Source organism: Scyliorhinus torazame, chromosome 20 (assembly GCF_047496885.1).
Source record: "Scyliorhinus torazame isolate Kashiwa2021f chromosome 20, sScyTor2.1, whole genome shotgun sequence".
Classification (NCBI taxonomy): Eukaryota; Metazoa; Chordata; class Chondrichthyes; order Carcharhiniformes; family Scyliorhinidae; genus Scyliorhinus; species Scyliorhinus torazame.
Window position 1 is genome coordinate 92,861,792 of NC_092726.1, and position 22,470 is coordinate 92,884,261.

The following is a 22,470-nucleotide window of genomic DNA, read 5'->3' on the forward strand; positions in this document are numbered from 1 at the left end:
ACAGATATCACCCCATCCCAGAAATCACCCAACCCCAGGTATCACCCTATCCAAGATATTACCCAACCCCAGATTTCACCTAACCCCAGAGTGCACCCAACCCCAGAGATCACCCAATCCCAGAGATCACCCAACCCCAGAGATGAACTAAGCTGCGATATCATCCAAACCCAGATATTACCCAACCCAGATATCACCCAAACCCAGAGTGCACCCAACCCCAGAGGTCACCCAATCCCAGAGATCACCCAACCCCAGAGATCAACCAAGCCGAGACATCATCCAACCCCAGATATCACCCAATCCCAGATATAACCCAACCCCAGATATCACACTACCCCGGATATCACCCAACCCCAGAGATCACGCAACCCCAGAGATCACCCATCCGCAGAGATCACCCAACTCCAGAGATCACCCAACCCCAGACATCACCCAAACCCAGACATCACCATACACCGGATATCACCCAACGCCAGAGAACAACCAACCCCAGAGATCACCCAACACCTGAGATCACCCAACCCGAGAGATCACCCAACTGCAGATATCACCCATCCCCGTATATCACCCAAACACTGAGATCACCCCACCCCAGAGATCACACAACACCAGATATCACCGAACCACAGAGACCACCCAACCCCAGAGACCACCCAACCCCAGACATCACCCCACCACAGTTATCACCCAACCCTAGATATTACACAACCCCAGAGAACACCTAACCCCAGAGATCACCCAACTGCAGATATCACCCATCCCCGGATATCACCCAACCCCAGAGATCACCCAACCGCAGAGATCACCCAACCCCAGATATCATCCAAACCCAGATATCACCAAACCCCAGATATAACCCAACCCCAGATATCACCCTACCCCGGATATCAACCAACCCCAGAGATCACCCAACCCCAGAGATCACACAATCCCATAGATAACCTAACTCCAGAGATCACCCAACACCAGACATCACCCAACCCCAGACATCACCGGACCCCGGATATCACCCAACGCCAGATATCACCCAACACCTGATATAACCCTACCCCGGATATCACCCAACCATAGCTATTACCCAACCCCAGATATCACCTAACCCCATAAATCACTCAAACCCAGAGATCACCCAACCCCAGAGATCACCCATCCCCAGAGATCATCCAACCCCAGATATCACCCAACCCCAGATATCACCCAACCCCAGATATCACCCAACCACAGACATCACCCCACCACAGTTATCACCCAACCCTAGATATTACCCAACCCCAGTGATCACCTAACCCCAGAGATCACCCAACTGCAGATATCACCCATCCCCGGATATCACCCAAACCCAGAGATCACCCAACCCCAGAGATCACCCAACCCAGGATATCTCCCGACACCTGAGAACACCCAACCCCAGATATCATCCAAACCCAGATATCACCAAACGCCAGATATAACCCAACCCCAGAAATCACCCTGCCCCGGATATCACCCAACCCCAGAGATCACCCAACACCAGAGATCACAACCCCATAGACCACCCACCTCCAGAGACCACCCAAACCCAGACATTACCCAACCCCAGACATCACCCGACCCCGAATATCACCCAACGCCAGATATCACCCAACCCCTGATATCACCCTACCCCTGATATCACCCAACCATAGATATTACCCAAACCCAGATATCACCCAACCCCAGAAATCTCTCAACCCCAGAGATCACACAACACCAGAGATCACCCAACCCCAGAGATCACACAACCCCAGATATCAACCAACCCCAGATATCACCCAACCGGAGATATCACCCAACCCCAGAAATCACTCAACCCCAGAGATCACACAACCCCAGAGATCACCCAATCACGGAGATCATCCAACCCCAGAGATCACCCAACCCCATATATCACCCAACCCCAGATATTACCCACCCCAGTTATCAACCAACCCCAGAGATCACCCAACCCCAGAGATCACCCAACCCCAGATATCACCCAGCCCCACAGATCACCCTACCACGGATATCACCCAACGCCAGTGATCAACCAACCCCTGAGATCACCCAACCCCAGAGATCACCCAACACCTGAGATTACCCAACCCCATATATCACCCAACCCCAGATATAAGCCAACCACAGATATCACCCCAACCCAGAGATCACCCAATCCCAGGTATCACCCTATCCAAGATATTAAACAACTCCAGATTTCACATAACCCCAGAGTGCACCCAACCCCAGAGATCACCCAATCCCAGAGATCACCCAACCAGATATCACCCAAACCCAGAGTGCACCCAACCCCAGAGGTCACCCAATCCCAGAGATCACCCAACCCCAGAGATCAACCAAGCCGAGACATCATCCAAACCCAGATATCACCCAACCCCAGATATAACCCAACCCCAGATATCACACTACCCCATATATCACCCAACCCCAGACATCATCCAACCCCAGAGATCACCCAACCCCAGAGATCACCCAACTCCAGAGATCACCCAACCCCAGATATCACCCAAACACAGACATCACCATACACCGGATATCACCCAACGCCAGAGAACACCCAACCCCAGAGATCACCCAACCCCTGATATCACCCTACCCCGGATATCACCCAACCATAGCTATTACCCAACCCCAGATATCACCCAACCCCAGAAATCACTCAACCCCAGAGATCACCCAAACCCAGAGATTACCCAACCCCAGCTATCACCCAACCCCAGATATCACCCAACCGGAGATATCACCCAACCCCAGACATCACCCCACCACAGTTATCACCCAACCCTAGATATTACCCACCCCAGAGATCACCTAACCCCAGAGATCACCCAACTTCAGATATCACCCATCCCCGGATATCACCCAACTCCAGAGATCACCCAACCCCAGAGATCACCCAATCCAGGATATCACCCAACACCTGAGAACACCCAACCCCAGATATCATCCAAACCCAGATATCACCAAACCCCAGATATAACCCAACCCCAGATATCACCCTGCCACGGATATCACCCAACTCCAGAGATCACCCAACCCCAGAGATCACACAACCCCATAGATCACCCAACTCCAGAGACCACCCAACCCCAGACATCACCCAACCCCAGACATTACCCGACCCCGAATATCACCCAACGCCAGATATCACCCAAACCCTGATATCACCATACCCCTGATATCACCCAACCATAGATATTACCCAACCCCAGATATCACCCAACCACATAAATCTCTCAACCCCAGAGATCACCCAACCCCAGAGATCACCCAACCCCAGAGATCACCCAACCCCAGATATCACCCAACCGGAGATATCACCCAACTCCAGAAATCACTCAACCCCAGAGAACACACAACCCCAGAGATCACCCAATCACAGAGATCATCCAACCCCAGAGATCACCCAACCCCATATATCACCCAACCCCCGATATTACCCACCCCAGTTATCAACCAAACCCAGAGATCACCCAACCAAAGATATCACCCAACCCCAGAGATCACGCAACCCCAGATATCACCCTACCTCGGATATGAACAAACATCAGATATTACCCAATCCCAGAGATCACCCAACCCCAGACATCACCCAACTCCAGACATCACCCTACCCCAGATATCACCCAACCCCAGATATTACCCAAATCCAGATATCACCCAATCCCAGAGATCACCCAAATCCAGACACCACACAACTCCAGACATCACCCTACCCCAGATATCACCCAACCCCAGATATTACCCTACCGCAGATATCACCCAACCCCAGATATTACCCAACCCCAGAAATCACCCACCCCAGAGATCATCCAACTACAGATATCACCCATTCCCAGATACAACCAACCCCAGAGATCACCCAACGCCAGAGATCACCCAACCCCAGATATCACCCAACCCCAGAAATCACCCAACCCCCGAAAACACACAATCCGAGACATCACCCAAACCCATTCATCACCCTAACCCGGATATCACCCAACCCCAGACATCACCCAACCCCAGAGATCACCCAACCCCAGATATCACCCAACGACTGAGATCACCCTACGCAATTTCACCCAATCCCACACATCACCCTACCCCGGATATCACCAACCCCAGATATCACCCAACCCCAGAGATAACCCAACTCCAGAGATCACCTAACCCCAGACATCACCCAACCCCAGACATCACCCGACCCCGGATATCACCCAACGCCAGATATCGCCCAACACCAGATGTCACCAAATCCCATAATTCACTCAACCCCAGAGATCACACAACCCCAGAGATCACCCAATCACAGAGATCATCCAACGCCAGAGATCACCCAACCCAATATATCACCCAACCCCAGATATTACCCACCCCAGATATCAACCAACCTCAGAGATCACCCAAACCCAGGGATCACCCAATCCAAGGTATTACCCAACCCCAGATATCACCCAACCCCAGAGACCACCCAACCCCTGAGATTACCCAATCCCAGAGATCATCCAACCACAGAGATCACCCAACCCCAGATATCATCCAAACCCAGATATAACCGAACCCCAGATATCACCCAACCCCAGAGATCACCCAACCCCAGCTATCACCCAACCCCACATATCACCCATCCCCAGTATCACCCAACACCAGACATCACCCAACGCCACAGTTCACCCAACCACAGATATCACCCAACCCCAGAGATCACCCAGCCCCAGATATCTCCCTACCCCAGATATCACCCAACCCCAGAGATCACCAAACCCCAGAGATCACCCAACCCCAGAGAGCACCCAACATAAGAGATCACCCAACCACAGACATCACCCAACCCCAGATATCACCCAACACTAGACTACACACAACCCCAAATGTCATCCAAACCAAATATCACCAAACCCCAGATATAACCCAACCCCAGATATAACCCTACCCCGGATATCACCCACCCCCAGAGATCACCCAACCCCAGAGCTCACACAACCCCAAAGATCACCCAACTCCAGAGATCACCCAACCCCAGACATCACCCAACCCCAGACATCACCCGACCCCGGATATCACCCAGCGCTAGATATCACCCAACCCCAGATATCTCCCTACCCCGTATATCACCCAACCATAGATATAACCCAACCTAGATATCACGCAAACCCAGAAATCACAACCCCAGAGGTCACACAACCCCAGTGATCACCCAATCACAGAGATCACCCAACCCCAGAGATCACACAAGCCCAGAGATCACCAACCCCAGATATCACCCAACCCCATATATCACCCAACCGGAGATATCACCCAAGCCCAGATATCACCCTAACCTGGATATCACCCAAACCCAGATATCACCCACCCCAGATATCAACAAACCCCAGAGATCACCCAACCCCAGAGATCACCTATCCCAGATATATATCACCCAACAACGGAAAGAACACAACCCCAGAGATCAAACAACTCCAGAGATCACCCAACCCCAGATATCACCCAACCCCAGATATCACCCAAGCCCAGATATCACCCTAACCTGGCTATCACCCAACCCCAGATATCACCCACCCCAGATATCAACAAACCCCAGAGATCACCCAACCCCAGAGATCACCCTACCAGGGATCTCACCCAATCCCAGTCATCACCCGACCCCGGATCTCACCAACCCCAGATATCACCCAACGCCAGATATTACCCAACACCAGAGAACACCCAACCCCAGATATCATCCAAACCCAGATATCACCAAACCCCAGAGATAACCAAACCCCAGAGATCACCTAACCCCAGAGATCATCCAACCCCGGACATCACCCGACCACGGATATCACCCCACGCCAGATATCACCCTACCCCAGATATCGCCCAACCCCAGAAATCACTCAACCCCCGAGATCACACAACCCCAGAGATCACCCAATCACATAGATCATCCAACCCCAGAGATCACCCAATCCCATATATCACCCAACCCCAGATATTACCCACCCCAGATATCAACCAACGCCAGAGATCACCCGACCCCGGATATCACCCAACGCCAGATATCACCCAAACCCAGATATCACTCAACACCAGAAATCACTTAACCCCAGAGATCACACAACCCCAGAGATCAGCCAAACACAGAGATCATCCAACCCCAGAGATCACATAAAACCCCATATATCACCCAACCCCAGATATTACCCACCCCAGATATCAACCAACCCCAGAGATCACCCAAGCCCAGGGATCACCCAACCCCAGATATCATCCAAACCCAGATATCACCCAACCCCAGATATCACCCAACCCCAGAGATCACCCAACCCCAGATATCGCCCGACCCCGGATATCACCCACCGCCAGATATCACCCAACCCCAGATATCACCCTACACCGGATATCACCCAACCATGGATATAACCCAACATCAGATATCACGCAACCGCAGAAATCACTCAACCCCAGAGGTCACACAAACCCAGATATCACCCAACCCCAGAGATCACCCAACCCCAGATATCACCCAACCCCAGATATCACCCAACCGGAGATATCACTCAACCATAGATATCATCCAGCCCCAGAGATCACCCAAACCCCGAGATCACCTATCCCAGATAGATATCACCCAACAACGGAAAGAACCCAACCCCAGAGATAACCCAACTCCAGAGATCACCCAACAACAGATATCACCCAACGCCAGATATCACACAAGCCCAGATATCACCCTAACCTGGATATCACCCAACCCCAGAGATCAGCCACCCCAGATATCAACAAACCCCAGAAATCACCCAACCCCAGAGATCACCCTACCAGGGATCTCACCCAAACGCAGACATCACCCTACCCCGGATATCACCAACCCTAGATATCACCCAACCCCAGATATTACTCAACACCAGAGAACACCCAACCCCAGATATCATCCAAACCCAGATATCACCAAACCCCAGAGATAACCAAACCCCAGAGATCACCTAACCCCAGAGATCATCAAACCCCAGACATCACCCGACCCCGGATATTACCCAACGCCAGATATCACCCTACCCCAGATATCGCCCAACCCCAGAAATTACTCAACCCCCGAGATCACACAACCCCAGAGATCACCCAATCACATAGATCATCCAACCCCAGAGATCAACCAACCCCAAATATCACCCAACCCCAGATATTACCCAGCCCAGATAGTAACCAACCCCAGAGATCACCCGACCCCGGATATCACCCAACGCCAGATATCACCCAAACCCAGATATCATCCAACCCCAGAAATCACTCAATCCCAGAGATCACACAACCCCAGAGATCACCCAAACACAGAGATCATCCAACCCCAGAGATCACCCAACCTCATATATCACCCAACCCCAGATATTACCCAGCCCAGATATCAACCAATCCTAGATATCACCCAAGCCCAGGGATCACCCAACCCCGGATATCATCCAAACCCAGATATCACCCAACCCCAGTTATCACCCAACCCCAGAGATCACCCAACCCCAGATATCGCCCTACCCCGGATATCAACCAACCCCAGATATCACCCAATCCCAGAGATAACCCAACCCAAGACATCACCCAACTCCAGACATCACCATACCCTAGATATCACCCAATCCCAGATATTAACCAATACCAGAGATGACCCAACCCCAGCGATCACCCAACTGCAGATATCACCCATCCCCAGATATCACCCAACCCATTAGATCACCCAACCCCAGAGATCACCCAACCCCAGATATCACCCAAACCCCTGAAATCACCCAACACCAGATAACACCCAACCCCAGACATCATCCAACCCCATTCATCACCCTACCCCGGATATCACCCAAACACAGAGATCACCCAACCCCAGATATCACCCAACCCCAGAAATCACCCTATCCCTGATATCACCCAACGTCAGAAATCACCCATCCCCAGAGATCACCCAACCACAGACATCACCCAACCCCAGAGATCACCCAAAACCAAATATCACCCAACCCCAGAGATCACCCTACCCGGTTTCTCACCCATCCCCAGAGATCACCCAACCCCAGAAATCACCCAACCTCAGATAACTCCCAACCCCAGAGATCACCCAAACCCAGAGATCACCTATCCCATATAGATATCACCCAACAACGGAAAGAACCCAACCCCAGAGATAACCCAACTCCAGAGATCACCCAACCCCAGAGATAACCCAACCCCAGATATCCTCCAACCCCAGATATCACCCAACCCCAGATATCACCCACCCCAGATATCAACAAACCACAGAGATCACCCAACCCCAGAGATCACCCTACCAGGGATCTCACCCAATCCCAGACATCACTCTACCCCGGATATCACCAACCCCAGATATCACCCAACCCCAGATATTACCCAACACCAGAGAACACCCAAATCCAGATATCATCCAAACCCAGATATCACCAAACCCCAGAGATAACCAAACCCCAGAGATCACCTAACCCCAGTTGTCATCCAACCCCAGACATCACCCGACCCCGGATATCACCCAACGCCAGATGTCACCCTACCCCAGATATCGCCCAACCCCAGAAATCACTCAACCCCAGAGATCACACAATCCCAGAGATCACCCAAACACAGAGATCATCCAACCCCAGAGATCACCCAACCCCATATATCACCCAACCCCAGATATTACCCACCCCAGATATCAACCAACCCCAGAGATCACCCGAACCCGGATATCACCCAACGCCAGATATCACCCAAACCAAATATCACCCAACCCCAGAAATCACTCAATCCCAGAGATCACACAACCCCAGAGATCACCCAAACACAGAGATCATCCAACCCCAGAGATCACCCAACCTCATATATCACCCAACCCCAGATATTACCCATCCCAGATATCAACCAATCCTAGATATCACCCAAGCCCAGGGATCACCCAACCCCAGATATCATCCAAACCCAGAGATCACCCAACCCCAGATATCGCCCTACCCCGGATATCAACCAACCCCAGATATCACACAATCCCAGAGATAAACCAACCCCAGACATCACCCAACTCCAGACATCACCATACCCCAGATATCACCCAACCCCAGATATTACCCAATCCCAGAGATGACCCAACCCCAGCGATCACCCAAATGCAGATATCACCCATCCCCAGATATCACCCAACCCATTAGATCACCCAACCCCAGAGATCACCCAACCCCAGATATCACCCAATCCCTGAAATCACCCAACACCAGATAACACCCAACCCCAGACATCACCCAACCCCATTCATCACCCTACACCGGATATCACCCAACCCCAGAGATCACCTTACCGCAGAGATCACCCAACTCCAGATATCACCCAACCCCTGAAATCACCTAACCCCAGATAACACCCAACCCCGACATCACCCAACCCATTCATCACCCTACCCCGGATATCACCCAACCCCAGACATCACACAACCCCAGACATCACCCGACCCCGGATATCACCCAACCCCAGACATCACCCTACCCCGGATATCACCCAAGCCCAGAGATCACCCAAACCCTGAGATTACCCAACCCCAGTGATCACCCAAACCCAGATTTCACCCAAAACCAATATTACCAAACCCCAGAGATCACCCAACCCCAGAGATCACCTAACCCCAGACAATACCCAACTCCAGACATCACCCTACCACAGATATCACCCAAACCCAGATATTACACAGCCGCAGAGATCACCCACCCCAGAGATCACCCAACTGCAGATATCACCCATCCCCAGATATTACCCACCCCAGATATCAACCAACCCCAGAGATCACCCAAGCCCAGCGATCACCCAACCCCAGATATCATCCAAACCCAGATATAAGCCAACCCCAGATATCACCCAACCCCAGAGATCACCCAACCCCAGATATCGCCCGACCCCGGATATCACCCACCGCCAGATATCACCCAACCCCAGATATCACCCTACACCGGATATCACCCAACCATGGATATAACCCAACATCAGATATCACGCAACCGCAGAAATCACTCAACCCCAGAGGTCACACAAACCCAGAGATCACCCAACCCCAGAGATCACCCAAGCCCAGATATCACCCAACCCCAGATATCACCCAACCGGAGATATCACCCAACCATAGATATCATCCAGCCCCAGAGATCACCCAAACCCCGAGATCACCTATCCCAGATAGATATCACCCAACAACGGAAAGAACCCAACCCCAGAGATAACCCAACTCCAGAGATCACCCAAACACAGATATCACCCAACGCCAGATATCACACAAGCCCAGATATCACCCTAACCTGGATATCACCCAACCCCAGATATCAGCCACCCCAGATATCAACAAACCCCAGAGATCACCCAACCCCAGAGATCACCCTACCAGGGATCTCACCCAATCCCAGACATCACCCTACCCCGGATATCACCAACCCTAGATATCACCCAACCCCAGATATTACTCAACACCAGAGAACACCCAACCCCAGATATCATCCAAACCCAGATATCACCAAACCCCAGAGATAACCAAACCCCAGAGATCACCTAACCCCAGAGATCATCCAACCCCAGACATCACCCGACCCCGGATATTACCCAACGCCAGATATCACCCTACCCCAGATATCGCCCAACCCCAGAAATCACTCAACCCCCGAGATCACACAACCCCAGAGATCACCCAATCACATAGATCATCCAACCCCAGAGATCAACCAACCCCAAATATCACCCAACCCCAGATATTACCCACCCCAGATAGTAACCAACCCCAGAGATCACCCGACCCCGGATATCACCCAACGCCAGATATCACCCAAACTCAGATATCACCCAACCCCAGAAATCACTCAATCCCAGAGATCACACAACGCCAGAGATCACCCAAACACAGAGATCATCCAACCCCAGAGATCACCCAACCTCATATATCACCCAACCCCAGATATTACCCACCCCAGATATCAACCAATCCTAGATATCACCCAAGCCCAGGGATCACCCAACCCCAGATATCATCCAAACCCAGATATCACCCAACCCCAGTTATCACCCAACCCCAGAGATCACCCAACCCCAGATATCGCCCTACCCCGGATATCAACCAACCCCAGATATCACCCAATCCCAGAGATAACCCAACCCCAGACATCACCCAACTCCAGACATCACCATACCCTAGATATCACCCAACCCCAGATATTACCCAATCCCAGAGATGACCCAACCCCAGCGATCACCCAACTGCAGATATTACCCATCCCCAGATATCACCCAACCCATTAGATCACCCAACCCCAGAGATCACCCAACCCCATATATCACCCAAACCCCTGAAATCACCCAACACCAGATAACACCCAACCCCAGACATCATCCAACCCCATTCATCACCCTACCCCGGATATCACCCAAACACAGAGATCACCCAACCCCAGATATCACCCAACCCCAGAAATCACCCAACCCCAGATAACTCCCAACCCCAGACATCACCCAACCCCATTCATCACCCTATCCCTCATATCACCCAACGTCAGAAATCACCCATCCCCAGAGATCACCCAACCACAGACATCACCCAACCCCAGAGATCACCCAAAACCAAATATCACCCAACCCCAGAGATCACCCTACCCGGTTTCTCACCCATCCCCAGAGATCACCCAACCCCAGAAATCACCCAACCTCAGATAACTCCCAACCCCAGAGATCACCCAAACCCAGAGATCACCTATCCCATATAGATATCACCCAACAACGGAAAGAACCCAACCCCAGAGATAACCCAACTCCAGAGATCACCCAACCCCAGAGATAACCCAACCCCAGATATCCTCCAACCCCAGATATCACCCAACCCCAGATATCACCCACCCCAGATATCAACAAACCACAGAGATCACCCAACCCCAGAGATCACCCTACCAGGGATCTCACCCAATCCCAGACATCACTCTACCCCGGATATCACCAACCCCAGATATCACCCAACCCCAGATATTACCCAACACCAGAGAACACCCAAATCCAGATATCATCAAAACCCAGATATCACCAAACCCCAGAGATAACCAAACCCCAGAGATCACCTAACCCCAGTTGTCATCCAACCCCAGACATCACCCGACCCCGGATATCACCCAACGCCAGATGTCACCCTACCCCAGATATCGCCCAACCCCAGAAATCACCCAACCCCAGACATCACCCAACCCCATTCATCACCCTACACCGGATATCACCCAACCCCAGAGATCACCTTACCGCAGAGATCACCCAACTCCAGATATCACCCAACCCCTGAAATCACCTAACCCCAGATAACACCCAACCCCGACATCACCCAACCCATTCATCACCCTACCCCGGATATCACCCAACCCCAGACATCACACAACCCCAGACATCACCCGACCCCGGATATCACCCAACCCCAGACATCACCCTACCCCGGATATCACCCAAGCCCAGAGATCACCCAAACCCTGAGATTACCCAACCCCAGTGATCACCCAAACCCAGATTTCACCCAAAACCAATATTACCAAACCCCAGAGATCACCCAACCCCAGAGATCACCTAACCCCAGACAATACCCAACTCCAGACATCACCCTACCACAGATATCACCCAAACCCAGATATTACACAGCCGCAGAGATCACCCACCCCAGAGATCACCCAACTGCAGATATCACCCATCCCCAGATATTACCCACCCCAGATATCAACCAACCCCAGAGATCACCCAAGCCCAGCGATCACCCAACCCCAGATATCATCCAAACCCAGATATAAGCCAACCCCAGATATCACCCAACCCCAGAGATCACCCAACCCCAGATATCGCCCGACCCCGGATATCACCCACCGCCAGATATCACCCAACCCCAGATATCACCCTACACCGGATATCACCCAACCATGGATATAACCCAACATCAGATATCACGCAACCGCAGAAATCACTCAACCCCAGAGGTCACACAAACCCAGAGATCACCCAACCCCAGAGATCACCCAAGCCCAGATATCACCCAACCCCAGATATCACCCAACCGGAGATATCACCCAACCATAGATATCATCCAGCCCCAGAGATCACCCAAACCCCGAGATCACCTATCCCAGATAGATATCACCCAACAACGGAAAGAACCCAACCCCAGAGATAACCCAACTCCAGAGATCACCCAAACACAGATATCACCCAACGCCAGATATCACACAAGCCCAGATATCACCCTAACCTGGATATCACCCAACCCCAGATATCAGCCACCCCAGATATCAACAAACCCCAGAGATCACCCAACCCCAGAGATCACCCTACCAGGGATCTCACCCAATCCCAGACATCACCCTACCCCGGATATCACCAACCCTAGATATCACCCAACCCCAGATATTACTCAACACCAGAGAACACCCAACCCCAGATATCATCCAAACCCAGATATCACCAAACCCCAGAGATAACCAAACCCCAGAGATCACCTAACCCCAGAGATCATCCAACCCCAGACATCACCCGACCCCGGATATTACCCAACGCCAGATATCACCCTACCCCAGATATCGCCCAACCCCAGAAATCACTCAACCCCCGAGATCACACAACCCCAGAGATCACCCAATCACATAGATCATCCAACCCCAGAGATCAACCAACCCCAAATATCACCCAACCCCAGATATTACCCACCCCAGATAGTAACCAACCCCAGAGATCACCCGACCCCGGATATCACCCAACGCCAGATATCACCCAAACTCAGATATCACCCAACCCCAGAAATCACTCAATCCCAGAGATCACACAACGCCAGAGATCACCCAAACACAGAGATCATCCAACCCCAGAGATCACCCAACCTCATATATCACCCAACCCCAGATATTACCCACCCCAGATATCAACCAATCCTAGATATCACCCAAGCCCAGGGATCACCCAACCCCAGATATCATCCAAACCCAGATATCACCCAACCCCAGTTATCACCCAACCCCAGAGATCACCCAACCCCAGATATCGCCCTACCCCGGATATCAACCAACCCCAGATATCACCCAATCCCAGAGATAACCCAACCCCAGACATCACCCAACTCCAGACATCACCATACCCTAGATATCACCCAACCCCAGATATTACCCAATCCCAGAGATGACCCAACCCCAGCGATCACCCAACTGCAGATATTACCCATCCCCAGATATCACCCAACCCATTAGATCACCCAACCCCAGAGATCACCCAACCCCATATATCACCCAAACCCCTGAAATCACCCAACACCAGATAACACCCAACCCCAGACATCATCCAACCCCATTCATCACCCTACCCCGGATATCACCCAAACACAGAGATCACCCAACCCCAGATATCACCCAACCCCAGAAATCACCCAACCCCAGATAACTCCCAACCCCAGACATCACCCAACCCCATTCATCACCCTATCCCTCATATCACCCAACGTCAGAAATCACCCATCCCCAGAGATCACCCAACCACAGACATCACCCAACCCCAGAGATCACCCAAAACCAAATATCACCCAACCCCAGAGATCACCCTACCCGGTTTCTCACCCATCCCCAGAGATCACCCAACCCCAGAAATCACCCAACCTCAGATAACTCCCAACCCCAGAGATCACCCAAACCCAGAGATCACCTATCCCATATAGATATCACCCAACAACGGAAAGAACCCAACCCCAGAGATAACCCAACTCCAGAGATCACCCAACCCCAGAGATAACCCAACCCCAGATATCCTCCAACCCCAGATATCACCCAACCCCAGATATCACCCACCCCAGATATCAACAAACCACAGAGATCACCCAACCCCAGAGATCACCCTACCAGGGATCTCACCCAATCCCAGACATCACTCTACCCCGGATATCACCAACCCCAGATATCACCCAACCCCAGATATTACCCAACACCAGAGAACACCCAAATCCAGATATCATCCAAACCCAGATATCACCAAACCCCAGAGATAACCAAACCCCAGAGATCACCTAACCCCAGTTGTCATCCAACCCCAGACATCACCCGACCCCGGATATCACCCAACGCCAGATGTCACCCTACCCCAGATATCGCCCAACCCCAGAAATCACTCAACCCCAGAGATCACACAATCCCAGAGATCACCCAAACACAGAGATCATCCAACCCCAGAGATCACCCAACCCCATATATCACCCAACCCCAGATATTACCCACCCCAGATATCAACCAACCCCAGAGAACACCCGAACCCGGATATCACCCAACGCCAGATATCACCCAAACCAAATATCACCCAACCCCAGAAATCACTCAATCCCAGAGATCACACAACCCCAGAGATCACCCAAACACAGAGATCATCCAACCCCAGAGATCACCCAACCCCATATATCACCCAACCCCAGATATTACCCATCCCAGATATCAACCAATCCTAGATATCACCCAAGCCCAGGGATCACCCAACCCCAGATATCATCCAAACCCAGAGATCACCCAACCCCAGATATCGCCCTACCCCGGATATCAACCAACCCCAGATATCACACAATCCCAGAGATAAACCAACCCCAGATATCACCCAACTCCAGACATCACCATACCCCAGATATCACCCAACCCCAGATATTACCCAATCCCAGAGATGACCCAACCCCAGCGATCACCCAAATGCAGATATCACCCATCCCCAGATATCACCCAACCCATTAGATCACCCAACCCCAGAGATCACCCAACCCCAGATATCACCCAATCCCTGAAATCACCCAACACCAGATAACACCCAACCCCAGACATCACCCAACCCCATTCATCACCCTACACCGGATATCACCCAACCCCAGAGATCACCTTACCGCAGAGATCACCCAACTCCAGATATCACCCAACCCCTGAAATCACCTAACCCCAGATAACACCCAACCCCGACATCACCCAACCCATTCATCACCCTACCCCGGATATCACCCAACCCCAGACATCACACAACCCCAGACATCACCCGACCCCGGATATCACCCAACCCCAGACATCACCCTACCCCGGATATCACCCAAGCCCAGAGATCACCCAAACCCTGAGATTACCCAACCCCAGTGATCACCCAAACCCAGATTTCACCCAAAACCAATATTACCAAACCCCAGAGATCACCCAACCCCAGAGATCACCTAACCCCAGACAATACCCAACTCCAGACATCACCCTACCACAGATATCACCCAACCCCAGATATTACACAGCCGCAGAGATCACCCACCCCAGAGATCACCCAACTGCAGATATCACCCATCCCCAGATATTACCCACCCCAGATATCAACCAACCCCAGAGATCACCCAAGCCCAGCGATCACCCAACCCCAGATATCATCCAAACCCAGATATAAGCCAACCCCAGATATCACCCAACCCCAGAGATCACCCAACCCCAGATATCGCCCGACCCCGGATATCACCCACCGCCAGATATCACCCAACCCCAGATATCACCCTACACCGGATATCACCCAACCATGGATATAACCCAACATCAGATATCACGCAACCGCAGAAATCACTCAACCCCAGAGGTCACACAAACCCAGAGATCACCCAACCCCAGAGATCACCCAAGCCCAGATATCACCCAACCCCAGATATCACCCAACCGGAGATATCACCCAACCATAGATATCATCCAGCCCCAGAGATCACCCAAACCCCGAGATCACCTATCCCAGATAGATATCACCCAACAACGGAAAGAACCCAACCCCAGAGATAACCCAACTCCAGAGATCACCCAAACACAGATATCACCCAACGCCAGATATCACACAAGCCCAGATATCACCCTAACCTGGATATCACCCAACCCCAGATATCAGCCACCCCAGATATCAACAAACCCCAGAGATCACCCAACCCCAGAGATCACCCTACCAGGGATCTCACCCAATCCCAGACATCACCCTACCCCGGATATCACCAACCCTAGATATCACCCAACCCCAGATATTACTCAACACCAGAGAACACCCAACCCCAGATATCATCCAAACCCAGATATCACCAAACCCCAGAGATAACCAAACCCCAGAGATCACCTAACCCCAGAGATCATCCAACCCCAGACATCACCCGACGCCGGATATTACCCAACGCCAGATATCACCCTACCCCAGATATCGCCCAACCCCAGAAATCACTCAACCCCCGAGATCACACAACCCCAGAGATCACCCAATCACATAGATCATCCAACCCCAGAGATCAACCAACCCCAAATATCACCCAACCCCAGATATTACCCACCCCAGATAGTAACCAACCCCAGAGATCACCCGACCCCGGATATCACCCAACGCCAGATATCACCCAAACTCAGATATCACCCAACCCCAGAAATCACTCAATCCCAGAGATCACACAACGCCAGAGATCACCCAAACACAGAGATCATCCAACCCCAGAGATCACCCAACCTCATATATCACCCAACCCCAGATATTACCCACCCCAGATATCAACCAATCCTAGATATCACCCAAGCCCAGGGATCACCCAACCCCAGATATCATCCAAACCCAGATATCACCCAACCCCAGTTATCACCCAACCCCAGAGATCACCCAACCCCAGATATCGCCCTACCCCGGATATCAACCAACCCCAGATATCACCCAATCCCAGAGATAACCCAACCCCAGACATCACCCAACTCCAGACATCACCATACCCTAGATATCACCCAACCCCAGATATTACCCAATCCCAGAGATGACCCAACCCCAGCGATCACCCAACTGCAGATATTACCCATCCCCAGATATCACCCAACCCATTAGATCACCCAACCCCAGAGATCACCCAACCCCATATATCACCCAAACCACTGAAATCACCCAACACCAGATAACACCCAACCCCAGACATCATCCAACCCCATTCATCACCCTACCCCGGATATCACCCAAACACAGAGATCACCCAACCCCAGATATCACCCAACCCCAGAAATCACCCAACCCCAGATAACTCCCAACCCCAGACATCACCCAACCCCATTCATCACCCTATCCCTCATATCACCCAACGTCAGAAATCACCCATCCCCAGAGATCACCCAACAACAAACATCACCCAACCCCAGAGATCACCCAAAACCAAATATCACCCAACCCCAGAGATCACCCTACCCGGTTTCTCACCCATCCCCAGAGATCACCCAACCCCAGAAATCACCCAACCTCAGATAACTCCCAACCCCAGAGATCAGCCAAACCCAGAGATCACCTATCCCATATAGATATCACCCAACAACGGAAAGAACCCAACCCCAGAGATAACCCAACTCCAGAGATCACCCAACCCCAGAGATAACCCAACCCCAGATATCCTCCAACCCCAGATATCACCCAACCCCAGATATCACCCACCCCAGATATCAACAAACCACAGAGATCACCCAACCCCAGAGAAAACCCTACCAGGGATGTCACCCAATCCCAGACATCACCCTACCCCGGATATCACCAACCCCAGATATCACCCAACCCCAGATATTACCCAACACCAGAGAACACCCAAATCCAGATATCATCCAAACCCAGATATCACCAAACCCCAGAGATAACCAAACCCCAGAGATCACCTAACCCCAGTTGTCATCCAACCCCAGACATCACCCGACCCCGGATATCACCCAACGCCAGATATCACCCAAACCCAGATATCACCCAACCCCAGAAATCACTCAATCCCAGAGATCACACAACCCCAGAGATCACCCAAACACAGAGATCATCCAACCCCAGAGATCACCCAACCCCATATATCACCCAACCCCAGATATTACCCACCCCAGATATCAACCAACCCCAGAGATCACCCGAACCCGGATATCACCCAACGCCAGATATCACCCAAACCAAATATCACCCAACCCCAGAAATCACTCAATCCCAGAGATCACACAACCCCAGAGATCACCCAAACACAGAGATCATCCAACCCCAGAGATCACCCAACCCCATATATCACCCAACCCCAGATATTACCCATCCCAGATATCAACCAATCCTAGATATCACCCAAGCCCAGGGATCACCCAACCCCAGATATCATCCAAACCCAGATATCACCCAACCCCAGATATCACCCAACCCCAGAGATCACCCAACCCCAGATATCGCCCTACCCCGGATATCAACCAACCCCAGATATCACACAATCACAGAGATAAACCAACCCCAGACATCACCCAACTCCAGACATCACCATACCCCAGATATCACTCAACCCCAGATATTACCCAATCCCAGAGATGACCCAACCCCAGCGATCACCCAACTGCAGATATCACCCATCCCCAGATATCACCCAACCCATTAGATCACCCAACCCCAGAGATCACTCAACCCCAGATATCACCCAATCCCTGAAATCACCCAACACCAGATAACACCCAACCCCAGACATCACCCAACCCCATTCATCACCCTACACCGGATATCACCCAACCCCAGAGATCACCTTACCGCAGAGATCACCCAACTCCAGATATCACCCAACCCCTGAAATCACCTAACCCCAGATAACACCCAACCCCGACATCACCCAACCCATTCATCACCATACCCCGGATATCACCCAACCCCAGACATCACACACCCCCAGATATCACCCGACCCCGGATATCACCCAACCCCAGACATCACCCTACCCCGGATATCACCCAAGCCCAGAGATCACCCAAACCCTGAGATTACCCAACCCCAGTGATCACCCAAACCCAGATTTCACCCAAAACCAATATTACCAAACCCCAGAGATCACCCAACCCCAGAGATTACCTAACCCCAGACAATACCCAACTCCAGACATCACCCTACCACAGATATCACCCAACCCCAGATATTACACAACCCCAGAGATCACCCACCCCAGAGATCACCCAACAGCAGATATCACCCATCCACAGATATCACCCAACACCAGAAATCACCCAACCCCAGATAACTCCCAACCCCAGACATCACCCAACCCCAGAGATCACCCAAATCCAAATATCACCCAACCCCAGAGATCACCCTACCCGGTTTCTCACCCATCCCCAGAGATCACCAAACCCCAGAAATCACCCAGCCTCAGATAACTCCCAACCCCAGACATCACCCAACCCCATTCATCACCCTACCCTAGATATTACCCAACCCCAGAGATCACCTTCCCTCGGATATCACCCAACGCCAGAGATCACCCAACCCCAGAGATCACTCAAACCCAGAGATCACCCATCCCCAGAGATCACCCAACCCCATATTTCACTAAACCCCAGATATTGGCCACCCCAGATATGACCCAACCCCAGAGATTACCCAATCCCAGGGATCACCCAATCATAGATTTTACCCAACCCCAGATATCACCCAACCCCAGACAGCACCCAACCCCAGAGGTCACCCAATCACGGAATTCACTCAACCCCAGAGATCACCCAACCCCAAATATCATCCAAACACAGATATCACCCAACCCCAGATATCACCCAACCCCAGAGATCACCAAATCCCAGATATCACCCAAACCCAGAGATCACCTATCCCATATAGATATCACCCAACAACGGAAAGAACCCAACCCCAGAGATAACCCAACTCCAGAGATCACCCAACCCCAGAGATAACCCAACCCCAGATGTCCTCCAACCCCAGATATCACCCAACCCCAGATATCACCCACCCCAGATATCAACAAACCACAGAGATCACCCAACCCCAGAGATCACCCTACCAGGGATCTCACCCAATCCCAGACATCACCCTACCCCGGATATCACCAACCCCAGATATCACCCAACCCCAGATATCACCAAACCCCAGAGATAACCAAACCCCAGAGATAACCAAACCCCAGAGATCACCTAACCCCAGTTGTCATCCAACCCCAGACATCACCCGACCCCGGATATCACCCAACGCCAGATGTCACCCTACCCCAGATATCGCCCAACCCCAGAAATCACTCAACCCCAGAGATCACACAATCCCAGAGATCACACAATCACATAGATCATCCAACCCCAGAGATCACCCAACCCCATATATCACCCAACCCCAGATATTACCCACCCCAGATATCAACCAACCCCAGAGATCACCCGACCCCGGATATCACCCAACGCCAGATATCACCCAAACCCAGATATCACCCAACCCCAGAAATCACTCAATCCCAGAGATCACACAACCCCAGAGATCACCCAAACACAGAGATCATCCAACCCCAGAGATCACCCAACCCCATATATCACCCAACCCCAGATATTACCCACCCCAGATATCAACCAATCCTAGATATCACCCAAGCCCAGGGATCACCCAACCCCAGATATCATCCAAACCCAGATATCACCCAACCGCAGATATCACCCAACCCCAGAGATCACCCAACCCAGATATCGCCCTACCCCGGATATCAACCAACCCCAGATATCACACAATCCCAGAGATAAACCAACCCCAGACATCACCCAACTCCAGACATCACCATACCCCAGATATCACCCAACCCCAGATATTACCCAATCCCAGAGATGACCCAACCCCAGCGATCACCCAACTGCAGATATCACCCATCCCCAGATATCACCCAACCCATTAGATCACCCAACCCCAGAGATCACCCAACCCCAGATATCACCCAATCCCTGAAATCACCCAACACCAGATAACACCCAACCCCAGACATCACCCAACCCCATTCATCACCCTACACCGGATATCACCCAACCCCAGAGATCAACTTACCGCAGAGATCACCCAACTCCAGATATCACCCAACCCCTGAAATCACCTAACCCCAGATAACACCCAACCCCAGACAACACCCAACTCCAGACATCACCATACCCCAGATATCACCCAACCCCAGATATTACCCAATCCCAGAGATGACCCAACCCCAGCGATCACCCAACTGCAGATATCACCCATCCCCAGATATCACCCAACCCATTAGATCACCCAACCCCAGAGATCACCCAACCCCAGATATCACCCAATCCCTGAAATCACCCAACACCAGATAACACCCAACCCCAGACATCACCCAACCCCATTCATCACCCTACACCGGATATCACCCAACCCCAGAGATCACCTTACCGCAGAGATCACCCAACTCCAGATATCACCCAACCCCTTAAATCACCTAACCCCAGATAACACCCAACCCCGACATCACCCAACCCATTCATCACCATACCCCGGATATCACCCAACCCCAGACATCACACAACCCCAGACATCACCCGACCCCGGATATCACCCAACCCCAGACATCACCCTACCCCGGATATCACCCAAGCCCAGAGATCACCCAAACCCTGAGATTACCCAAACCCAGTGATCACCCAAACCCAGATTTCACCCAAAACCAATATTACC